Below are 27,116 nucleotides of genomic sequence, written 5' to 3'. Positions count from 1 at the left end.
TTGGAAGAACACTATACCGTGCATTATTTGGAGCTGAACCGAAAGTAGGACTAAACTCGACTGATCTTCTAGACTCTAATAAAAGAGCTTCGTAGCGAAGAATATCTCGAAAAAATAGTACACGAATAAGTAGAAAAGAATGAGGATTCATACGAAAGCGATTCTATATAAAATATAAAATATATAAAAGGCAAAACTGTTTTACTGGTTCGAAAATGCGACTAAAAAATGCCACAAATATCTCTCAAAAAGTTTAAACCTATTGAAACAGGATCGTTTGTTTCTCTGACAGTTTCCAAGGTCTATCGGGGTCCTCTCCGATTGTCAAAATTTATTAGTGAAAGTGGTAGACATGAAGAACAAGCACTACAAAGTAGGTACCTACCTCAAGAGGAACTATAAAATCTTGGTTTTCAAGAAAGGAAATTCAAGATTCCTCGGCTGGTTTCCAAAATGAAGTCTTTAATCGAGTATTTACATTGAGACAGTCAGTTCATTTAATTCAAAATTCGATGGTCAAGGTTGTCAGAAATATTTGTGTACACCTGGCAATAAAAAGTATGATTCAAATAACTGTGAATTTATGTTCTTCTAAATACCATAGAAGCTTGACATGCAGTAAAAAATAAATAGATATTTTAAATTTGTGATGTTTACTTTATGTTGAGAATCCAATTATATTGAGTTTATTTGTTTGATGTGTATTTTACAGTAAAGTCATAGTTAGTTCAGATATCTATGCACTTACGTATTTGTTTAATTTTTGAAATGCTTATTTATGCTTTTGGAATAAAACTGTGGTTGATAAGTTTATTTTTTGTTTCTAATTGTGATTAGGAAATAACAGGAAAATTCTAAAATGATATGCCAGCAATGTTTTGTTCAAATAGAAAACGTGTGACATCGAGAAAATGCATTGTTTTACTATGAATATTCCATTCAAAATAATATTTGTGTTCACCCTTTCATTAATAATTATTTATATTGATAATCAATAAATAATTATTAATAATCGTATTGATATCCTCTCTTTCTATGCATGAAAATCTACAATTTGAAAGGTTTTGATCAAATGCTTAATAAATTTATAAATCATTTGTAAAATAAAAAAAAATATTATTATTTATTTCATTTTTGTCTAAAATAAATAAATAGGGATCAACTTCACGACTTGAAAATCCTAATTTATTGAAAAAAAAATATGAAAAAACTCTTACACACACCTAGAGAACTGTTTCTAACCATATAGAGTTCGATAATTCACATTTGACCTTTTTCACTTTCTACATCTTCTAGTACTTCCATTAAAAAGATAATTATCACATCCACATGATATATATCATTGAACTGATTTGCAAAGGGTAAAATAACCTAAACCGTATACATCCTTACAGTTGGTTCAACACTTATTGCTTCCCCGCACTTATTACTTTCTTTCATGGCTTTAGTATCATGGAAAACAATAGAAAGTTTCAACAATCCTATTTGGAAACCATTGATTGAACATTGAACGAATTGGTTTGGGAAGAATTGAAGCACCCTTCTTATAGTACAAATTTGTCGCCATGTAACTATTATTTATGTGGTCCATTGAGAGAGGCACTTGGCGGACTGCGATTTGCAAGTAACGAGCCTACAGATTTTCACGAAAAAAGCATCCGAAAGCTTCCGGAGAGTTGGCAGAAGAGTACAGGGACTATCTAGAAAAACTATGAAAAAACTTCAGCTTTGTAACTTAATAATATAATGTTTTATAGCTAAATCCCTATAATATAAACATCCAAATAATAGCGAAGGGACAATGGAATAAGAACAGAAAAGCGTGGCAAAGAGTCTAAAATTATAAATAATAAAAGCAGTAGGGAAGAAAGGAATAAAGTTCTAGGATGGAAAATTTATATCGAAAAAGCTACTATAATTGATAAATATTGGAAAATATGAGGAAGGAACGTGAGGTATAATAGAAGCCAAGTAATCAAGTTTTCTGTATCTTTTCCAAATATATATTTTCAGCTATCTAAGATATATACACTCTAATTTTGTTCCTCGGAATATGTTTAACTTAAGACTGTTTTTTGTTAAACCCTATATATTTCGTACTGACATTATAATAATAATAATATTGAGTTAATACGCGGAATACTTCTACAAGGGTTTTTATAATAATGAATCAACTCTCCTTTTTGTTTTAAGTAGTTGGTCAAAATAGATTTTAATTTTTTTTACTCATAAGAAGAGTGAAGACCAAATTCTCCAGATGCATGATATTATACGAAGTTTTTAAGAAACTATTTATTAATTAAATCTGGTGTGATTAAAATATGAAAACGATTCATGGGAATTGATGATTCTCACATAGACCTTGTCGAAGAATAGCTACGCTTCCGAGTAAAGTTATGCAGGAAATGTACATCTCTTGAAAGTTAAGTGTAAATATATAAATACTCTATGCCGAGTATCTTCACGTCATTGTTTTTATCTCATTCTCGCCCGCGTCTTACCAACGTGGTAAGGTTGACTTTAAGTAAGATATGATACGAAAACTAATGTTGTAGTTATCTAAAAGCGCCGCAGTAATTATTGAAGACTCCCTAGATTTATTTTCAGATTAGTCAGTTTTATACATTCTAGTTGAACAGTAAGTGCTTCTGACTCCTTTTATTCCACTCTAGGAATATGTTGGAACTGTTAAATGACAGTCGTTCGTTACCTGAAAACATTGCTAAGGATATCTGGAGTTTTTTGTACGGGAATTTCATGACGCCGACTTATATATAAATCTCATAAACGGCATTATAAATAAAAACTGAACATTTATTGTATTCTCACAGTACTGAAGTAAATATTTTTCAAGTCTATTAGTAAACTTCACCATAACAGTTGCTTGGAAATATTCAAATATTTTAAAAACTCAGAGTGAATATTTCAGTGATTGACATGAGTACATAATTCTTATTCAGGGTCGTATTTTATTAGAATTTTTATTCATAGAATGTAAATTTAAATTAAAACAGCTCTTTTATTCACAAATTTGTTTTGTTCACCCTTCATGCAAATATTCACCAGGGTCAAGTTTACTCACAAAATAATCAACTAGACTGTATAAACCATAACAAGGAGGAATTAAATAGTGACTTTTCATTAAAAGTGACATGAAATAAATTGTTTGCTAGTTTGTTGGCAACACCCATGGTAACTGTCGACAGCCAGCTTTTCTCAGCGTTTATGTTATCTTTTAAAGCGCCATTTACATTATACGCAATTTGTTAAGGAAAAAATAAAATTCAAATTGTATTTGTATACACTAATTATAGTGAAACACATAGATTTGATCAATATTTGCTGTTAGTTTTATAACAAATAAATATGTTTAAATGTATGAACATGAGGATTAAATTTTTATAGTATCAATCACATTCATCCATTTCAAAAAATACTTTTTATACTCCAAGCACTGACAAGCTTGAGAGCGTTCTAATTTGTCAATTTGCTACTATAGGTTTAGTTTTGTTTCAAGCTGAAAAGTGTAGCTCACAAGTTCATAAAATATTGTGATCTATCTATACTGATGACATAGTAACTTTAAAAACTGTTTACAGGTGATTTTAAAACAGAAATTAATCAGTTTTGGTCTCAAATATAGACGTTAGTTAATTCTAACGGGAACAAATTTACACTACGATCTCTACAATGGGGTACAGACATAGATCTGTAGAAGTTGAAACAGATTTTCCCTGTCTTGACAAGGTACCGTACCACAAATCATTTTTGATGCGTGAGTTTTCGGTCCATAAAAATATTCCAGTCTGTTCACATCCGCCTTACAATCTTTGGTATTGCGTGACTTGTAGCTGCTTCCTAAAATAAAAAATAAATGCTAAAACATTCCTGTTGTTGATAAGAACATAACAGGGGAGATGAAAACCATTCCAGAAATACTTCCATTCGTGAATTCAACCAAAATGGCATTACTAGTAAATTAATTTAAATGTTACGTTATTTTTTCACTTTATTTTCAATAGCTCCCTTTTCACTGGCGAAATTTTTGGTGATAGATTAATTTATTTTCTTCATTTATTTTGCAGGATATTAGTCCTGCCTCTATATCGGTAGAAAAAAAATAAGGAAATTATACAATTTTATTTAGTTATTTATTTATTTATTTAGTTCACAATGCAATATACGTTAGCAAGTTCTTGACTTTTAAAAAACGTCCTTCGCCAATATTGTATATAATAATCAGTTGGGAGCCAAACTGGGAGTGTTAAGTGGAGATCTCATTCTAGAATAGAGTTTGATACATACCAAGGGGCAAATTGTTTTGTGGATAAGACGCTGATAACCATCAGAGGATTTAGATTTTGTACGGATTACGTTATTGTAGTTTGGGATGATCTCTTATTCTTATTAGACGCAGTCATCTTAGCGTATTTGATAATTATCCAAAAATTGGTGGAACATTCCATTTTTTAGGTGGGTTTTAATTAGAAAATTTTTATTTGTTGGATCAGGCGTGAAGAATAAATATAATATTGGCATCCATACATTCCTTTCCGGTACTCCAGATGTCGGATTGGAAAAAGCCTGTTGGTCAAATATGATCGAAGGATTAAGTCAAAACTATATACTAACCTTTTGTTCTAATTTCATAATTTATCGAAAGTTCGACTATCGATAAAAACTGCAATGAATTTTACGTCATAGTACCGTTTTATCACGGAAATCAATTTAATGTCTTGGAATATGTTTTTTGCATCAGAGTAGGTTGTAATTTTAGTAACAATAATTTTTTGTAAAGTTTTGATAGAATAGGTACGAGGCATCATAATATGTATTTCTTCGAGAATTAAATGTAGTGAAGTTATATAAAGATCTTTTCGTAGTTTCTCCTATATAAAAAAGGTTTGAAGACTGTTCTTAAGTGAACTGCCTACACTCGAGCCCCTAGTAGTTGTTTGCTCAATATTTTTCTTTAATTAGTTTTGTCGGTTTCTAAGACGAATTCTCAATCATTGTAATTCAACAAATTCAATAGTTCATATCTCAGGATTTAGATAGATTCATTCTTTTGATATAATAATGCATCTAAATGTTCTTGATTTTAGGTCTCTTCTGTTACAAAATTAGTTTTTTTTTGATAGTTTTTAAAAGAAAGATAAATTTATCTTATTAATATTATATTAATGAAATTATATACATATTATCAAAATAAAAGTTAATAAGCAAAACAGATATGTCCTTAAATTGTACTTTGATATTTTGCATTAATACTTTTTATACTTGTTGCAGTTCGTAAGTAAGTAAGCCCGTTTCCTTCAGAATACTGTCATTACTTATATTTGTTATATGTCTTGATTCACAAATCAATTACTTCTTTAACTAACATTTCAATAGTACAATTAGTTTTCGAATCCATTCATTTATGTGTCTATTCAAATATTGTATTCATTCATTTAATTTCAAGGCGGATATAAATATTCTAACCTCATTTATTCATTTATCTACTTTTAAAGGTTCTACTCAATTGATTTCCATATTGTACTTGAGCTGTTGTATTTTTAATATTTATTCCTATTCAATACATACGTTAGTTTATAGTTAGACAGGACTATAGGACTATAAGAATATCACTCAGATCATTGGATGTTTTATTTTGGATTTTGAAATTTAAATAATATTTTTGTAAAATAGATGAAATATACTGTTAACTTGATTCATTTTTAGAAGATTCATAACATATACATTAGACAATACTATACATTACTATATACAAAATTAGAAACTTCAGATGCCTATTATTGATCTATAACCAGTAAGAGAGAAATGATATAACTATGTCATTAATGGGCATAGAAATTGTTTATATCCAATTTACTGCATATTTCAATTCTATTCTCTGCGAATCTCCTGCCCATTTCACAAGAAGGTCAAAATAGTACCTTGAAGGAGTAGTACTTGGAAAAGTGGGACACAAGAGCTGCAGAGAATAGCTTCCTTTGGGAGGACTCCTCCCAAACAGTCTACAATCCACAATTAAATGAAATTTAATTCCCTAAAGATTGGCTTATTGTCACTCAATCATCAACTGCTTGAATTGATTTCGTAATGAAAAAATATCTTTCCAATTTAACAATTTATTTAGATGTCAATGAATTGTCAATAGCTTAGAAGATTATATGAATATAGAGGAGTATGAGATTAAAGAAATTTGAATTTTTGTTAATTCTGTTCAGTTTTCTATACTTTAGAAACGTTTCTGGTTTACTCACTCTACTCAATTATGAAATATTGAATATATTATGCGGTTTCACAATATCGATATGATTTATTTTCTGCACTGGAAAAACAATTTTTTTATTGTTTGATTACTAAAAATCGTGTCACATGGTTTGAGCTATGCATTTTCTATCTATCTAAATTTATTAATTAGGAAATCCGTTACAGTAAAGAAACTTAAGATTCCGCGATGAATATTTTACATGTTTATTGAAAGTTCAATTGTACAATTAATATCATTCGTTTGTTTTTTGTAATTGCCCACACTAAAGGTAATCCAATCATTTTGGATGAATGATACATATTCAATGATTCATTGTCCTATTTCATGTAATTTAGAGAGATATTGAGAGGTTTCAAAACAGATTGTCATTATACCCACTTAAAATTGCACCCATAGTTATTAAATTCACATTGAATCATATTGATTGTTTGAATCGACTCCAGTAACTGCAATATTCTTACCTAATTGCAGCCATGAATGATGAAGCGTCCGGTGCGTTGAGTGAAAAAATGAAAAATAAAAACCTCCTAGTTAGGAGTGTTAATTGCTTCTCATTTAGATAGCACAAGCGATAGGACGGTTGCGAGGGCGCCTAACTTGCATTCCAGCTAATAAATCTCTCGCATATTACAAGTACACTTGCTCGTTAACTCCCTACTTCATACATAATACACCAAGAGATATATTCCAAGGACGTTCTTAGTTAAATTAATTGGCGATATACCCAACGTCCTATTTTCAATGTTTAATTGAATGATAATCATAAATCGAGATATGATGTAATGTACAAGATAACTATTTAATAATCTCCATCACAAGTAATACCTGTTAATGAGGTTGGAAAAGGAAGAAATGGGTAGAAACAGGAAAAATTTTTATACAAGTTAGTAGAAAACTGAAAGCGATCTAATATCCTGATGACATCGCATATATATGAGATTCTATCGAAGAGGTGAAAGCATAATAATTTGCATATCTGTAATTCTTTATATTTATGAACAAATATCGTTAACTTCGACCAATGTATAGTACATTCCTCCAAAAACGATTTATTTTCTCTCCAAACCATTCTTGTTGGATTGCAATTACCCATTTATAATTAGTACTTTATGGATATACTTCTATATCAAGAGAACTTATCCTGTCTTGTCTGGAATGAAAGACAATTTCTCCAGTCCTTCATACACTTAAGTAAGTGTCGGCTGGGATAACCTCAGTACCTTAAGTGAATTACTTCTTATGTCTTCATTGAACTTAGACGCGTAGCCCGAATCAACTTGTATGCCAACAAATCGGATTTTTTTGACAAATGGCTTCACGTAGACTCTATTTGACCATCTGGAAAGATTTGATGGTGAACCACAATAATCATAGAAAACCATAGACATCAGGTTTACGCGCTTCATTACCAAAACATCGACCAAAATAAGTTAAGTCGATTCATAGGAGATGTTCGACTTTTGTTGAATGCTTTGTGCTAATTAATATTTACATTTGTGATAGACTTCTGCATTATTTTCAACGATTTCGTAACCTGTATTCTATTGGAAACACACAATTTAAAGCAAACTCGTTACGCACCTTTTTTGATATTTAATATTAAAAACAGATTTTTCGCATCGTGAACAAATAGCGCACAAATACACACTAATCGTCTAAAAAAGTTGTACAAATTTAATAAAAAAGCGCACAGTTAAAATGTTTCAATCTTTCCTCTTTTCGGAACCCTCGAAATCTAGTGAATAATTAACCTGTCGAAAAACGATCGGGACTCGATCACACTAAAATAGATTTGAGATTCGTGACAAAACCAGAAATTGATAAATCATATAGAATTCTGGTGAAACATATTATAGCCAAATAAATACTCGGCCTTCGTAATTTTATCAACAACGAAATCATCTTTGAAGGCGTATTATTATACCCAACACGTTTAATATCAGATACAGTTATGTTTAAAAAATGAAGAGATACGACTTACAGATTGGGGGCAAATGTCGGGAAATATCACGCACATCTTCCTTTCATTTTGGAGCAACGAATTGTGTGCAATGGAAAAAATTATTTTTCTTATATTTGCCGATTATTAGCAATTATAATTTAACAAATAGGATTGAAATGTGACAACACCAACTTCAGTTACGTATTTTTTCAAAGTAAAATATACCGACCTCTCACTTATATCGCAAAGCGCGTTTAGTAAAATAGAAAAACTATTTGAGGAAAATAGCTATGTAAATATCAACATTAACAAGATACTACGATATGTTCTAATCTACCAATTAGATATCTGATGTTCAAGTTATGTTACGCCCTAAAGTACATAAATTGCATCTTTACAATTCACAATTCTCTACGAATTACTGGAAGATAATCCTGATAGAAAGCCGCAATTTTGTGAACATAATATGGATTAGCCTGACACGAACAACATTCTTATAGACAATGTTCTGATGTATCTACGTTCATATACTATAGTCAACGCCCAAGAAAAGTGAAGGTTTGAGCAATTATTATAAAATAACAAATTATAAGACCACTCAATAACTTCAGATATTTGATTTTCTTGAAAAAAGAATAAGTATTGCAATTGATGAATTTATTTCCTAACCATATCGGTTTCAACAAGATTGTGTGTCTCTCCGCTTCGAAGATACGTTCAAGAGTATGACAAAGGTGTATTTCTCAGCAGACTACCTAACCTAACCTAGCCTATAGAATTGCCACCAAGATTTTCAGATTTGGATTTCTTCTGTGGTGATACTTAATCCAAAGTTTTGCAGAAGGAACTATCAAATGTTGGGTGGCAAGTTTAAGCAATTGCAATCGTTTAGGAATAGAAATATTTAGAGGTTATATACAACGTTGCACTCTTATAAAAATAGCTATTAAAATGACAATTTTAGCATATTGTCTTTACTTTGGCACAGCCTGTAAATTATAAATAAGTAATCAAAATTAAAGACTCTTTCATTATGCGAGGATTATCTGAAAATTTTCCGACATAAAAAAACAAGGTATTCTACCTTTTAAAAAGTTTCAAATAATAGTTCCCGTCTTGCTCCCCCAAATAGGCATTTACGTATGCGATACCGTCTTCGCCTGATGAAAATCTATCTTCTGCAAGTAAAACTATGAGGTTAGGATACAGAAAAAAGTCACTGTGGGCCAGATTTAATAAATACGGCGGGTGGTTAACCAATTCAAAATGCAATTCGAGAATTCTAGAAAAGCCCTTTCTTTTTTTAAATGCGATTGCTTTTTGCCATTTCTTCCTTCATCTTATCAAGCAATGATGCGTAATACTCTTCTGTTATTGTTTTATTTTTTTGGAGATACTCGATGAACACAATCCCATGACAATCTTTTGACTCTTTCGAAGCAAATTCGCCTTTACAAACTACTGTCCTTCTTTTTTCGTATAAAACCTGTAGTAGTGGATCCAGCTCTGATATGTTATGAATTGACGTGAAAAATTAAACTCATTTTGTTTAAACTGCGTCAATAAGTTCATTGGAATGCGTTGTTGGTCCAATGTAATCAAACGCGGCACCCAACACGTGAATAGCTTACGCATACATAAATCTTCAGTTAGGATTTAACAAATGCATTCTTTCCTTATGCTGATAACCTCTTTTATACATTCAACCTTGATTCAACAATCGTCCAGTACCATTTAGTAAACTTTTCGGATTATGTTGCGGGTTGTCGAAGTTTTTGGCTGTTCAAAATAATCGTGGCCCACGGTTGGATTGAACTGTCGCAAATTTTAAGATTAAAAATGATTTTCATCATCATTTTCAGAAGAATGTTCACAACAATAAGATGGAAAAATAGTATAGAAGAAAAAATAAGATTATATTTTAATTACACAATGTATTAAGAACTGCCTTCGCTAATGCTAATAACTTCCATGGCATTCAAACAATCTTCGCAGATTATTTTGGAATGTCTTCCACACTTTTCACACGATTTTATAGTGTTTGGTTTTCTTCATTGCACTGCTTACACGGAACTCTTAGTCGCTTTTCAGTTGGCACTGCATCCGAAGATGTACAGTATCTTCAACGTCGTCAACAGCTCTTTTCTGAGAAAGTTTAGAAATGCTTCCACATCAATGAGATTTTTATATGTCTAGCATAGAGTTCTTCCATTAAATCTTGAGCCAGAGAAAAAAACAACTTACCACTAGACGTACTACTCTCAGCAGGTGACAACTTTCAATTCAATGTGAACTATTCACTGTTCATTGAACGATTGAGATTTACTTTTATTCTATTGTAGGAAATGAATAGCAGGTAGAATAACTTGAACACAAAAAGTCGATTTATACATTTAATAGGATTCCGCTTTAATAATAATTTAATATTATACACAAAAAATCGCAAATATTATATTAATATACTAAGAATTTTACAAAACATTGAGAACCACTCACTTGAACATTACGATTATGTTTATTTTATGCCGTATTTGGTATACTTTTAATATTAACGTTGAATCAATTATTGTCCATAGATCTCGAAAACGGAGAATAATTGATATTGATATTATAGATATTGATAACTGATATTTCATTCTGGAACCAATTTTCCATTTTAGAAATTCTTCGTTACTGATTCATGTTTTATTGGGGTTTATCACCATGATACCATGGTCATTGCCGAATAAACTATAGATAATTCTCAAAAATTTCATTGTTAATATATATTTACAATAATTCCATAATGACTTCAGAATCAATAGAGCTGTTGTAAATTTATCTATAATTCATTATATTCCTGGAATTTCTTATTATTCAATGGGATACTTAAATATCGTATCACGGATTCTGAAACGTATTCGGCAAGAGGTTTTTATTGTCCCAGCTTGTTACCCTGCTGCTATTTTTCATATTAAATAAAAATATCACATATTCCGTCGGTCGATGTTTATATACTGCATTCGTTTGGAGATAAAATCAAAGTTGCTGTTAATTAAGGCTATGGTAATTATTTCCCATTAATTAATTAAACATTGTCTATGTCGTACCAATTTTTATTTCTTGATAATTTATAACTGGTGAAATTTATTCATCTGTGTAAACTTAATTTCTTTGTTAATTCGTCCGATCATTGCAAAGGTGTGGGCGACATACTTCGAAGGATTTACATTTTTTCAATCGCTTCATTTATTAATACTTTCCACATTATAAAGCATAGACTTTTGACTTTATTATAATTTTGTCAATATATTAGAATTTTCCCATTCTTTTAAAACCCAGCATAATATAAATCAAATTAATTGGTTCTAACGATCGCTGCAAAATAAGCCTCTTCAGAAACCGAACATTCCAAGGTTTTATTTTGTTTTTCATTAAACTCCATAATATGATCTAAATCGTTGGAAAATTTTCATTTATTTTTAAAACAATTTTCTAGAAGTACTTTTACTTCTTTTGCATTAGTCTTGAGCTTTTTATATATTGTATTCCAGATATGTATATAAAAACTCATAATGAATATTTTTTTTAAATCACGCTTTACTTAAAATTCACTGAAAAATAAAGAAAATATGTTTTCATTTAAGTTCTGGGACAATTGTTATTTGAGAAATGATTAAATGATAGATTGATGATAAAGTTTAAAAAGTATATTCTGAACGGAGATGTATAGAAATATAAAGGTACGCGGTAACTATTTCTTTCCAATAATTAGCTGATAATTCCGCTTTCGAGTACGGTTAAAATAAATTCATTGATCTTAACTATCAGATTGGGTTATTTAGAATTATTGAATAATGGTTATAATGTTTGACAAAATGTGGGATAATATTCAAAATGAACATTAATAGTATTTTTATTTTAATTTCCCCTCAAAAACTCATTTTTTAATCATTTTAACTTCATCATATTGTACGATATTATCTATTACAATAAAATCTAACTATACTTAATAGCTGATTTTCAGTTAATTATTAGAAAGCAATATCTCTTTCACGACTAATTTTTATTCACAATTTTGTTCTTAATGTTCACTATAAACTGTTTCTATTTTATCATCATTAGCATTTAAATCATTTTTAATGCTATCAAGATTTACGCCAGAAACATTATTTTTTTTTTATTTTTTATTGTTTATTTTTCAGTGCATTTTAATTGAAGTTGGTTTTTAAAAAAATGTTTTTCATTTCATCCATTTTATAAGCATAAAAATAGTTTTATAATGAGAATTGAGAGATTCTTGAATTTTTTTTTAATTTCACGTCTCTAATGATATTCAATATACCAACCTCAGTGCCTTAAACCACTTTCACAAATCATTGTGCTATGTGCTATCGGAGGTATTTCATGTTTGAAACTTCTTTTGGCTGAATGATTTATTTCACTTCAAATCGTTATGAAATTTGTAAATTCAACAAATAGTTATTTATGCAACAAGTGAGTAAAGTAGTACTTTTTTTCACGAGTAGGAGTACAGCAATTCCTACGAGTGAAAAAAGTTACTTTACTCACAAGTTTCATACACATTTTTTTCTACGTCCGTAGACTTGAAAAAATTCGACAAAACTTCTATCAATTTTTATTTTCTAATAGTAATATTATAAGTACAACTGTGAGCATTATTAATATGAAGTGAAGAAGAAGTTACATAACTATTGGCAACATTTAACGAGTTCAAAGAAATAACTTCTTGGATTGTTGGTAGGATCGTGAACATTTACAATATTATTTGAAGCAGAAATAGTTTTTTTCCTGTTAAAATTTTCACTGAGGAATCTATTTTATTTTTTATTGAGTCGTTTATGTAACCCTCCGCAACTGTGTTAGAGTTTTTAGTTAGTTAGTTAGTTAGTTTTTAGTTAGAGTTTAGTTGAATTATATCACCACCAGAATCCACTAATAGAGACGTCGAAGAGTGTCGAAATGTATGTCTAGTGTAGTTTTTGGGATTAGGTAAATTAAAATATGTTGCGATAAGCGAAGGAATTTTTGAAAAGGTATTGATACCTACAACATGGGTTTTGCATTTACCATTTCTATACTGCAAAAAGAAATCTTCTGTTTTGACATTTGAGGGTCGTTGGTTTTTTATAAATGTTTACCAAGTTTAATCTTTTATCAGATATTTCATCGATAACAGTAAATCGACGTCAAACATGTGTCAGGTACTGTGATAATTAAAACATTTCCGGTATCATTATGGTTACAACCTGAAAGATGTTACAAGTAATATCAAAGCTTAAATTAATAATTAATTTCTTCAAGGGCAAACGTTTTAGACTATTTGGTTCAATAGCTAACTGATTTATTTTTCGAGTATTTAATGATGTATATTTACCATTAAGGTGCTTTTCAGTTTTTAAGAAGTCGACCAAAGTGTTGAAGACTTCCACATTTTGGATTTAGTTTCAAAGTAAACTTCATGCCATTTTTAGTACTTCATGCCACTCCCTAAAAGAATTATATTCCTTTAAATACTGTACTGTTAAATACCCTCGCTTTCTCAGAGAGAAGATTCATAGTCGCTGCACTGCTGACTCAACTTCTTGTGGTGTGCAGTTTAAATTTTCTTCCTTGTTTCTCTCCATCACTAATAATGATACTACACTCCTTTTAATTTTATCGGAGAATCCAATTAACATAACAAAGAAAGCGTTTACAGCCCACTATTTTGATAAAACAATTTTATAATTGTTTTAGAAAATGACACGTTACGGAACTTTTTCTAACGCAAAAGGGTGAAAAAATGAACCTGCACATCTTACTGTCCCACCACTATTCAACTGCAAGGCGACGACCCAATCACGTGGCAATATTTGTATATATAAACTTGGCCAGATTTTAGGGTGCTATTTTAAACAAAAAAAAACGAATTGGATATTATGAAAATATTCTAGTTGAGTAAGAAAAAATGAAATATACAACTGTCAGATAGGTGTTTATGTTCTCAAAAATGTACAAATAGGAAAACAAACTAACCTAACTTAATATATAAAAATCTCATTTTGGCATGTTTTCAAGTACAAAATGCAGCCATGCCTCCATCAATTCTGCATTTTTGAAAGGGCTGTGAAAAACAATTGGATGCATTTCTCAAAATTTTATTGTTATTACATTATTGTGTATTGAAATGCATAGACAAAACCTATGTGTAATTAATCAACGTTTAAGATAACATTGATCCTTCACGATTAATGCATTCTTGCAAGCCATATCTGAAATTTTCCATAACTTCATGAAGCATGAGCCGAGTAAATCTGTTCCTAAAGTATTATTTGTTCACAAATTCCAAGAAATGAATATGTGCCTCGTTACTCATCCAGAGGTTGTGAAGAAGCTCCTTATTTTCTTAAATCATGCCCAAAAACGACCCGCTCGATTGCCCTCGGGCAGCAAAATTGTTTTCGTTCAATGCCTAAACCACTTGTATTTTGTAATAGTGATGGTGAAAGTCTGACCTCAAGATCCTTCGAACAGACTTGTCGGAAATTATAAGAGCGGCACTTTGCTAACGCACTGACCTTTGCGGTCTTCTTCCTACAGCAACTCCCACGCGCAAATTCTCAGGATTTCGAACATATCTCATCCTGCCATCTCTTTTGATCGTTGTTCCACCAACTTTTAAAAATTTGTCATCCACAATTTATACTAAACACTGGCTGATTGCGATTAACTTCAAAATGAGTACCTACCAGTAGCTACCAGTTTTGTATAACTCTCGGTGTTGCTTTGGCCACTGTTTCAAAACAATTCAAATTCTTTGAGGTGGGGCACATAACGGTAACCTTGATGAGCCGCCTCTCCCACTTTCTACGTATCCACAGCCGTTTCAATAATGCAGTATTGACTGCCGTATATTATTGTCATAAAATGTAAATAAGAGTAAAGCTAAAGACACATTTTTAACATGTGTCATGTTAACACGCATTAACACGTATTATATAAATATCTATTACGTTATTTTAAATAGATTTATGCATATTATTGTGATGTGTCGTCAGAGAACGACAACACGCTTTAATTCGTCATAGCGCGTGTTTTCAATATCTACGTTGGTCAGATTTTCGTCAGAAGTGTTACAAAGTGTTGTAGGTTATATTCACCACCAATGCCGAGTTTGTTCTGAGCGTGACTGAAGTATTTCCTTAACTATATTCGTTTCCGTAATTATCTTTATGTTAATTGAGGTATACTTTATAGAAGAGGTACGAAAGTATGAATTTTTGTACAATTTCCGAAATAAGGTCTCCCGAGACCTACGAAAACGACAATCTCGAACCAATACTTATATTTCAGAAAATACTCAAGGAAGTTCCTCTTCCAATACATTAATTAATTTTACAAATTTATAAAATGTTTCTTTACTTATCCAAAAATAATATGTCTAGTTTTATAATAATTTTATACTCGGTTGTATTTAAGAAAATAGAATATTGTATTTTGTTGTTTTCTACCTTAAAGTTATTAAAAGTCGTTCCTCTGGAGATATTGCTTCTCTAAAATTTGTATTTTGATTCTTTTATTTACTTTCTAGTAAATTGTAAACCACGTCGAATTCCTTCTTGGTCATCATGATATTCACCACATTCGTGCCTACGTTGGTTTATTCGATGAACCCAGTACTTCCTGGATTCATATTGTAGCACAAGTAATACTGCTGTAACCGCAACCATTTCCTCTTCTTCATCCAACCAATTCATCTCTTCTTGTAGGTGCTACATTATATTATAAGCTTCAGAGGATTGTAAATGTGTGAACCTGAAGGTCGAGGATACTACTTGACAGGTTAAAAACATCAAAATATCAGCTGGAACACATTCTGACGTATCCTGTTGACACTTGTTAACTCGGCACATGTTAAAAATGTTTCCTGAGCTTAAACCGATTTAGTGAGAATCATTATTCTTTTTTTATATTTACTTGTCTCCAGTACCGAAGTGAAATTTACCGAAATCATTAATATTAGTGAAACAAAGTCTGTGTTTAACAGTATTACAAGGGTACAACGATATCAAGAAATAATGATACAATTCAAGGGTTGAACAACGTCACCTTTAATTTAGATATTCATGAAAAAATATATATCACTAGGACCGTTGCTTGATTGAAAGTGATTGGAAGAAAAGTGCAGGAGCCAAAATTTCAATATCAGTTTTTCATCGTTCGATAAGGTCTCATTAGCTGATGGTAGATTGTTAATTTTTATCTTTTCCTCTAACGCTGCTTCATGGTGTAAGCAGGAAAGAATGGAGATATTGAAGTGTGAATTCAGATCAATAATAACATAAAATTCTATTTGACCCTTTGATTTTACTTATGTGTGCACTATGGTCTTAGAAGGATGAGATCAATGCATGGATTATAAAAATCGAACATTTTTGTCAATTGTCATGTTAATAAATCATTCTTGTTTGTTTGTTATTTCTTTTAAAGTATTGCACTCTTCTTTACTTAAAAAGTGCTGGTTATATTACCAATGTGCTAGAGCTTGTTGTGTTTCCAAATATTACACCCACCAGATAACTAATACTATCTCCAGCTTCCATTTAAATAGCTTGGAATAATGTAGTAAACGCAGCTTGATTGAGGAGGGAATTATCAATTACAACGAAGCAAGTTATTAATTGGAAAAATTCTTCAAGTTTCTTAAAATTTTGTTTCTAAATTTCAATACATCTCGATCAAGCATTACCCCAAAAACTTTCTCTAACATATGTACAAAAATTCTTGATTACTAAAATATTCAAATAAATGTACTCCTTAACAAATTCTTATGCTAATGAACTTTTTATGAAAGCAGGAAGAGCTTCAACTGACCTTTGTAAAAATGTGGAAATATTTTGTTACTATTCCAAACTTATTGAAATGAATTAACGGTTTATCGATTGAGGAGAGCGAAACAGGTTCTAAAGTGGCATATCGATTACGTTTTCAAATTACATAATCAATCTCCGATACTATACATAACATGAATTATTCATAAAATGACATTGTCGGAAAATTACTGTTGTTAATTCACTATTTGCATATAATGAAAGGATGAAAATATCGATTATAATGTCAATTTGATCTAGTTTGATTACCTTAATTGAATTACTTCAAAGACTAATTTGAATGCACTAAAATTTGTCTCTATGTGTTGTGAAAATGTACAGTGTAAATTTACATATATATTTCTTAAGTGATATAATTGACCTTTTGTCATTTTGTTAATTTTATTGATTATACGATTATCTAGAAAAAAATGAAAACTAAATATGTTCAACTAAACTTTAAGGAAAAAATATTTTCATACTATATATTTTAAAGACTTCTTTGCTTATGAAATGAAATTTCATTCAGAAAGTTAATTGTGGGAAAATCATGACAATTGACTAATTTTATTACATATAGGCGGTAACATCATATGGTAAGTTTTGGAAAACAGCCATTGTCTTGAAAAGATTTCTATAAATCTCACTACTTAAAACAATTATTGGACATTTCCTCAAAAGGTTATATTTAATCAGTAAATAAAAATATCTTAGAGTTCAACATGTGCTGAAAGTATAGAAAATATTACATAAAAGTGACGAAATAAGGCAAATTTTTACTTTTGTTTGCTTTATTTGCAGTAAACTCTAAGAAAAAATCAAATTACAAATTTTACATACTAAGTTTGAATTCATATTGAGAATCTCCCCCATTAGCCTTTATATATACCTTGCAAGTGTCTTCCTATATTCACTCTTCTCAGAAGTTTTCATTTCTTCATTAGAGCTTCAGACAAAGTTTCTGTTGGATCCAATCAATCCCTTCGGTTGTTCCAATCGGGTGGAATGACCTTGTTAGCCCATCTCTTATATTAATATTGGTGTCTGGCATCAGAATGGGTTACTGCAATAATATGGAATTATTAACTGCAAATAAATGAAATATATAATTATACCGTTGAAAACACAAGAGGACATAGATCCATAATCGATTTTATACTAACTAATACAGAAATACACCCGTCCAAAATCATAGATGTAAGAGCACTAACTTCGGCAGGAGTGACCACAAAATAAGAATGGTAAAATCAATTCATAATAAGAACACAGTCCATCACAATACATCTCAAAAATACGAGTTAAAAGCCTACAAGATGATTCAACAAAGTACTTATATGAAAGAATTCTTAAGACTTAAGTAATCGAGAACAATCGAATCACGGAGGATGATGGAATAGCTGGCTAAAAATAAAAACTAACATTTTAAAAGCCGCAAAGGAATCTCTCAGCGAGAAAACAGTGGACAAATATAGGGAAATAAAAGAAAATTGTAAAGAAAAGAAAAAAGCGTACCTGGAATATATGGCAAACTATGACTGATTATAACCACTGGGAATGCTTGTCAAAAGATTTAGAACATGACTTCTACGTATTTCAAAAGGAAATGTGGAGATGTATATGAGGACAGAGGCAAGAAATAGAAGAAATAGTAGAAGTGAAACATATAGGAATAAAAACCTGGATAGACTACCTGAAAAGATTGTACTAACAAAACCAACTAACAACAGAAGAACCGGAAACACCAGATATCACAACTGATGAAGAGACCAGAATAAGTACAAAGGAAGTGGAAGAAGCTCAGAGAGAACTAAAAAACCGAAAGGCTACAGGCAGTAGTGGAATAGCAAATGAACTTTCGAAAAATTGTAGGAAAGCAATGACTGAGCAGTTGGCACTGTTCATTAACAAAATACTGTTTGAAAAAGATGACAGAAAAGAACCAGAAAACTATAGAGGAATCAATCTTTTGAACAATACTCTAAAAATGAGAACCAAAATTTTAATCCAACTAATAAATCAAAGAATATCTTTTGAGGACGAACAACAAGGTTTTAGAAGTGGAAGATCATGTACAGACGCAGTATTTGTAACTAGACAAACTACAGAGTAAGCTCTAGAATATAATCGACCGGCGTTCATTTGTTTAATTGACTTGACAAAAGCCTTTGACAGCGTTAGATTAAAAGATGAGGTTCACCTTTTATACAATAGACAAATAACGTTAGACATCATCAGAACATTCGAATCCATATATAAGGACAAAAAAAAGGCTGGAATAGACGAACAACTTACAGAGGAAATAAACATAGGCACGGGTATAAGACAGGGAGATTCCTTAAGCTCCCTACTTTTTAATCTCATGATGGATGAAATCATAAAGGCAGTAAAAAGGAGAATAGGTTATAAGATGGGAAATAGAAAAATGAAAATTCTCTGCTCTGCAGATGATGCTATCCTCATAGCAGAAAGTGAAGACGACCTACAAAGATTAGTACACAAGTTTAACATACTAGCAAAGAAGCCAAAAATGGTAATTTCATCCCAAAAAACAAAAACCCTGGTCATTAGCAAAGAACCGGTTAGATGTAAAATAGAAATTGACGGTACCAGCATTGAACAGATTATGGAAACTAACTACTTAGGAATCACACTATCCCGCTATGGAGATGTAGAATCATAAGTAGAGAAACAAATACAGAAAGTCAATAGAGCAGCAGGATGCCTCAATAATACACTATGGAGAAAAAAACATATTAGAACGGAAACTAAGAATAGAACTTACAAAGTTGATATAAAACCAATAATGACATACACAGCAGAAACAGACAAAGCGACAAATCGCCGGCCGGGAAGAAAAGTGTCGATCGACCCCGGAAAAGATGGAGAGACAATATAACTTATAAGCACAACAAAAGAAAAAAGCTGGAAAGTTGCCTATAGAGAAGATAGAAGAAGAAGAAATGCATTAAATCATATACTCCGTCATTGTGAAGGCTAATCTGTGAACACGATGTTGAGTCGTGGTCCTGGGCGTATAAGGCTGGTCGCTGTTGATAGAGGAAACAAATAATTATTTCTGTGGTACCTAAGGAAATACATGAAAATGAAAATTTTCACGTACGTAGGAACGAGAATGCAGAGAATGATAAAAAAAGACCAAACTGAATCAAGACAAATCATCATATAAAAAGGTAAGAATTTGGAGAAAATTATTCATATTCATATATGATAATAAGTTAATATGACGCAAGTACCCGAAATACATTCTTAGTAGTACGGGGTGATTCGATACAAATTTGGTTCTGAGTATACGTATCAATAAATTTCAAAATATTCTTTCCTTATACTTAGAAAACTATTTATGTGGAACTCAATATTATTATAAATTGAGAGTATACTAATACATATTAATTTCGTATTGGAATAGATTTATTTGTTAATTCCTCAGGGTTTGATCAAAAATCTGAATTGATGAAAAGTATCAATATTCACTTTTTTGTCCTATTATTCCTTATATAGACAATTGAAAAAATTTCAACGATATCATTTTCAAATGAACTATAAATTTCAGATTTTGGCTTTTGTCTTCCTCAGCTTTGGATCAGAATTAAGCAATTCAAGATGAGTTTCTAGTACCACAACGGTAGATAACTATTATTATGGACATTATCTAAAAGGTATCAACTTTCTAATATCTGCTGACAAAGCATACACAGGACAAATACATTTTTTCATTGCTACACCTTGTATTATTCCCCAAATTCACATTTCTTCCACATTCTTCGCTTTTACAATATGCAGTTCCATTTAATTGAGATCGGTATTCAAAGGCACATTGTGACCAAATTAGATGTAATAGTAATATCTGGTAGTAAATCATATCCCTTTCTTCGATGATAACAGTTTCAATTCTTACAGGTTTTCCAAATACCACTAATCCATTAAGAACAACACGACCACTAATATTTTAAATGCTCGTGTACTTGAATATCAGTTCAGAATACTGTTGATATATTTATCATGCTTTCTCCTTATACCCATATCATATCAGTTCGTCTTTCATATTCAAATTCATCAGTATTCTAACAAAGAAATCAATTAAACAATTAATAATACGAAGGTTGCTACTTAAATTTTGAGATATAGCAAGAATTATGTGAATAACTCAAATCTAACATTACGATCATAAAGTTTGACATTTTTAATGGTGAACCTGTTGTTATACGAGGATTTTCTATGACTTTCAACGTGCACTAAACAAACAGCACTGTGCTGATCAACTCGCTTCGACTTCTGATGATTGGCCCTATCTCAACCCACTGTGTTTTTCTGGTTTTTCGAATTCATACGTGGTCGCAATTCGCTACAGGATGAATATTCAAAATCCGCTGTTGTGCCAGAAAACATCGATGCTGTGCGTAAACTGATATTGCAAGATTGTCATGTGACACACCGTGAGATTGGGGCATATATTCATTATTGAATGACATTTTTCTGTCAAAAAGATTTGTTCGCGTTGGATATAGAATAATTTGACAATAGCTTTAAAAAAGCTCTTGGTGATTGGTGCAAGGAAATGCTGAAAAAATTCATTCGCGGTGCTTCAAAAGACGTCTATAAGATCTTAACAGGCGAGGAATTATGGATTTATGTATAATAATCTGGAACTAAACAACAATCGACTGTATGGGTCTTTCAAAATGAACGACATTCAACAAAAGTTGCTTGCACACAAGGCATTTTGAAGGAATTGGTCGCCGGTTTTTTGTGAATAACTGGACATATCACCACCGTTTCAATAGACAAACCGTAGAACAGTCAATTCTGAATAGTACACCAGCATTTTTTGCAGGAAGTTTTCGAAAAAATCAGGGAAACTAATCTTAGATGACCAATCATTTTGCACAACAAGAATGCGAGCTCTCACACAACAGTTCAAACAGAAACGTTATTGACAGTCAAAACATCGAATTGATAGGTCATCCGCTGTACAGTTCTTGTTTGGAATTCAATTATTTCTTCTTATTCTCACCAATCAGAAATAAATTGCGAGATCAACGTTTTTCTATATCTGAAGAAGCGGTTGATGTGTTCAAATTACATGATTTGGAGGTACCTCAATAGGAATGGAAAAAATACTTCGACCATTGATTCAAACGCATGAAAAAATGTGTTGATCTCAATGGAAAAAATTTTGAAAAACAATAAAGCCATATCAAATTATAAATATTTATTTGTCTTAACTTAACTTAAGTAACACCCCCGTATTAAAACTGTCATTTGTTCATAGCTCAACTGAAGATTTTCTTTATCGTTATAAACGTTTGTTCTTTAATATTGCGGGGAAAATATTATTAAATCATTTGGGTTACTACAATTATCAGCATGAGGATATTGTTCCAGTTATTTACTCAATGACAATAATACAATAAAAAGCTAATATTTTGCTTACTTCGCTAATCTCTTTTATCGTGATTCACACCGTATGTGTATTTTTATTATCCAACATACATCTCTTATGCAAACAAATGTTTGTCGTCATGGCAGATAAGCATCTACAAACAAATACAGAAATTGTGGTCAATGTCAATGTCACTAACAAGAAACACAATCATAGCTAATAGACTGTGATTGAACAACAATACCAATATTCCTCAACGTAGATATATCAGCGAAAGTCAAAAGTGATGTAAAAATCATTGACAATCTAATAGATAGACTTCACTTATATACAAGCATCTTCATGTTACTATAATAAATTTAAATTTCAAGGCCAGAATTTCCAAGAACATAATCCTCAAGATGTCCAGTGGTGGATTGTTATTTACTTAACATCCTCAAAGTACAACCAATGTAGTTTGGATAGATTGATAACGACGGATCAGTTTTTTAGAAAAATACTCGAGAGTTTTAACCATGAAATTTCTTGACTGTCGAGGTTTCGAAATTTTATGAAAAATAATCTAAATTGGTCTATACGAAAAACTTTCATTTTTCATAATTCTAAATTTAAAACTCTTTCTATTAATTTGAATCAGTATTATAAATTAATTGGAAAAATAGGTACAATTATGTTAAATGCATTCGAAAAAATACTATAAATATGTCCATAAAATACGGTACTGGTACATAAAGTTGTTGATTTATACAGGGTGTATCAAAACCAGCACAATCTTTATATAGAAAATTCTATTTGATATTGAAATGTTATTGAGATAAAAGTAAGATCAGTGATAATAAGTTTGGCTGATAGATCTATCCAGCTATCAGATTCTGAATTTAGATGCTTGGCTATTCAAAAAGCAAAAACTGCATTGAAAGAAAATTCGGAAAACATTATAAATAACATATTCAAAAAAAGGATAAACAGATACTACAATCAATTTGAAAACAAAACAGAAACGAAACCTCAAAACATGAAACATTTTTCGTTACCATATATGCAACGATTTTCCCAACAATTATCGAATTATTTCAATAAATATGATATTAGTATAAGTCATAGAGGACATAATACATTATCCAAATATTTCACTAAATTAAAATCTAAAACACCGAAAAACAAAAGAAATAATATTATATATCAAGAGCCTTGTACTCATTGTGAAGCTATCTACATAGGGCAAACATCTCAGTATTTAGAAAATAGACTAAGAGGTCATCAATACGATAGAAGGATAGAACTGCATTAACGAACCATGAAATATCAAAAAAACATAAATTCAATTATAAAGATTAAAAAATTCTTGAAGCGTAATCTAATAAATACACGAAAAAGATCTAAATAATTTGAGTAAAATTTATCTCTATTTTGTAAATTATAATAAATTGAATTGATTACCGCTATATATTTGATATATGGGAACCAAAGGAAAAATTAATTTTTCTTATTGGAACAAAGTTCTAAGTTGATTTTATCCTTATTTTGATATTCATTATGAAGGCGGTCTATAGATAATATAAATAAGCAAATTGTCAGTGTCAATATCATATTTTGAAAAAGACTTAAAGAAAAGTCGAGTCGAAACGTCAAAATTTATCTTTCTTTTAAAAACTATAAAAAAAATTTAATATTAAAAAGGAAGAGACCTAAAATCAAGAACATTTAGATGTATTTATATATATATATATATATATATATATATATATATATATATATATATATATATAGAGCCCAATCGCTGAGATGAGTAAGAATCATTAACACAACATTTGAAAGTGTGTTTAAGAAATTGAGACCATCAATCTTGCTTGCCCAGTTTACTATTTACCATATTCAAACTGACACTTATAATTTGCAAGCCCTAATGCTGAGTTATCTTAATAAAATGTCCCAGACAAAAAACGATGCAGTAAGCCTTTGTAATGAATTACAACTACTATAAACAAAAGCTTGAATTTATTGATGGTAAAAATTATAGAATATCTATGGAAACAAATTAGGCAAAAATAAAGAAAAAGTCGAAAAAAAAAATATAATTGAATCTTCCTCGTTCACGAGTATAATAGTCCAGAACTTTTATTTCCAGCAAAATTCGTTAAAAAAATATGAAGGATACGAATACATTTCAAAAATATGGACATAGCCGACAAATTTTCACTTCACGTCGTATAGTCTGGATAAACTTGGAAGAGCTGTTTGCTGTTATTGGTTCTTGAATATTCACAATACCGTTCTGCTTATTGGTGAGTCAATGAATTAAGTTTATCTGGAGATATACCATGAAGGCGTTCCTTTAAAAGGATGAACTTATAGTAATCGGATGACCAACACAAAGTCATTTTAACTATTGGAGTAAGTTATTTTCTGTTAAAGGTTTCTGTGAAATGCGACGAATCTTCTAATTCTGAAAAACGCACTAATGTCACTGTGTTATCTTAAAGATCTCGCATGTTTACGAAAGAAGAAATTGATCCAAAAATTCCAAAGTTCTTGAAGAGTTGTCGGCACATCGGTTTTAAAGTAATTTCGTTGCTATTTTTATAGTCAAAAATATTAGTGAGAACTTATCATCGATCATTGGTTTAACTGAAGCATCTTCTATCAAAACTAACTAGGATGTGTTTAGATTCGGAATCATATAATTAAAAATAGATGAAAAACATCAACTGAATGTCGATTAGGCTTAAATATGTAGAATGAGGTCATAATCAACGGAAAAAACAAATAAAACCGGGAAAGTGTATGAACTAAAAATTGAGTTGACCGTTTAAGAAATTTCTAACACAATGTATTGAAACTTCTTCACTTGGATTCCAAGTAACGCATAACTACTGTTTTGGAATATTATTCAGTTGTAAAAGTAAAATATCTGAGCTCGACAAAATATTCAAACTGTGCACATAAATTTAAGAAAATACGAAACAATATTTTGCAAAAGGTGAGATGTTAAACTTTACTGCTGTAAGCTTGTAACACAAATAAAAAGATGAATTGAATTGTTTTAGGCAGGCATTGCAGAAAAGAACGAGTCCTCAAAAAATTAATATTATTTCTCAAACGGAAGCAAATATCTAGGGATGTTACCTCATATATCAAAAAATGACATGTGTCAAGTTAACAAAATAGACTAAGAAAACTGTAAACCTTCAACCTTAATGCTGACATTAAATCAACTAACAATAATTTCTATAGATATCATCAAACAGTTCGAAATTCGATCATTGATTCAATGGTCTATTTAAGGTTCTCATTTTAGAGCAGGTGAATTGCATTAAATCTGATATAAACGGATACATACAACAAGAAAATTGTATAAAAAAGTAATAATTGTAGAATAAGATAATAATAAGTCACACATGTAGGAAATATGTAATTAGGTAATGTTTTCAGTGAACGTAAATTGATAGTTGTATGATTTATATATTATATTTTATTGTATGTAATTTTGTATTGATACTTACATAGATATATGAGAATGCCTTGAAACAGGGGGTTATGAATATTTATTACTAGTATTAATCTGCCATTTATTTTGCATGAGAGTAATTGCTCAATTATTTTTCAACTTTTGTGAATATATATTTATGGAAGTTGTTTTGGTTCAATGGTCAATGTTCAAATTTAGTGGTTAGCGTACAACTTATCGAATGAAATAAAAACTATAATAAATGTTCGAAGTGGGCACCGTATACTTCACAATTGGGGTATCTATGGAAGATATTTTTTCCTGCATCGCATCTCTGCGAATGTTTAGAGCAATATCACATTACAAAAAAGTAAGTGAACCTACTAAATTATTACAGAAAAAGTTGTAGGCTAACCAGCTAAATTTTTCTAGATTTCAATTTTTTTTCTTATGTAAGTAACACGATGTTCAACGGTATGCAGTTCAATCAGAAATGTTTGATTGTGTTTCAATACCAGTATTTTCAATGAATAATTACTATTTTTGATAATTTTCTTCAGAATGTCTCTTTATGGAGAAAGTATGTAAAACGATCTAAGAATCTAATCTCCTAAATTATCGAGTTGAGGACATTTTTCGATTAAAAAATTCATTGCTATCTTTAGATTGTACATGTTGTCCTTGTAAAAGTTATATATTGTTAACTATTGAGCATGAGCCGCCCATGTCCTCCAGAATTATTTATTCCGTCAAACACACTACTTGAACATATGTTGAAAATTTATAAAGTTCGAATGTATACTTCAGGAAATACACTTAAATATATGTTCTGATTTCACAACTTTGGTATAGAGCAGCCATTTATCAAAATATTCGTAGTTGTATTAAAATTTATGGAAAAGAACTAAATTTTATTTAAATTATTATTCATAACACGTCGTTTTTAAGTAAGTGAATCATTTCTAAGAATTCTTTCCTCCGTGTGTTTGATTCCGTTTCAAGAAATTTTTAGATTTGCTGTATGTTTTCATGATATTTCGTACTGCTTTAATACAGTTTAATTTTTTTATCGTATTATTGATCTTTTATTCTATTTTCTAAATACTGAAAGTTTGCCCTATGTAAACAGCATCATAATCAGCACAAATCTCTTGGTATATAACATTACTTCTTTTGTTTTTAGGGTGTTTAAG

Source organism: Diorhabda sublineata, chromosome 7 (assembly GCF_026230105.1).
Source record: "Diorhabda sublineata isolate icDioSubl1.1 chromosome 7, icDioSubl1.1, whole genome shotgun sequence".
NCBI classification, from domain to species: Eukaryota; Metazoa; Arthropoda; class Insecta; order Coleoptera; family Chrysomelidae; genus Diorhabda; species Diorhabda sublineata.
This window is presented reverse-complemented; position numbering follows the sequence as displayed.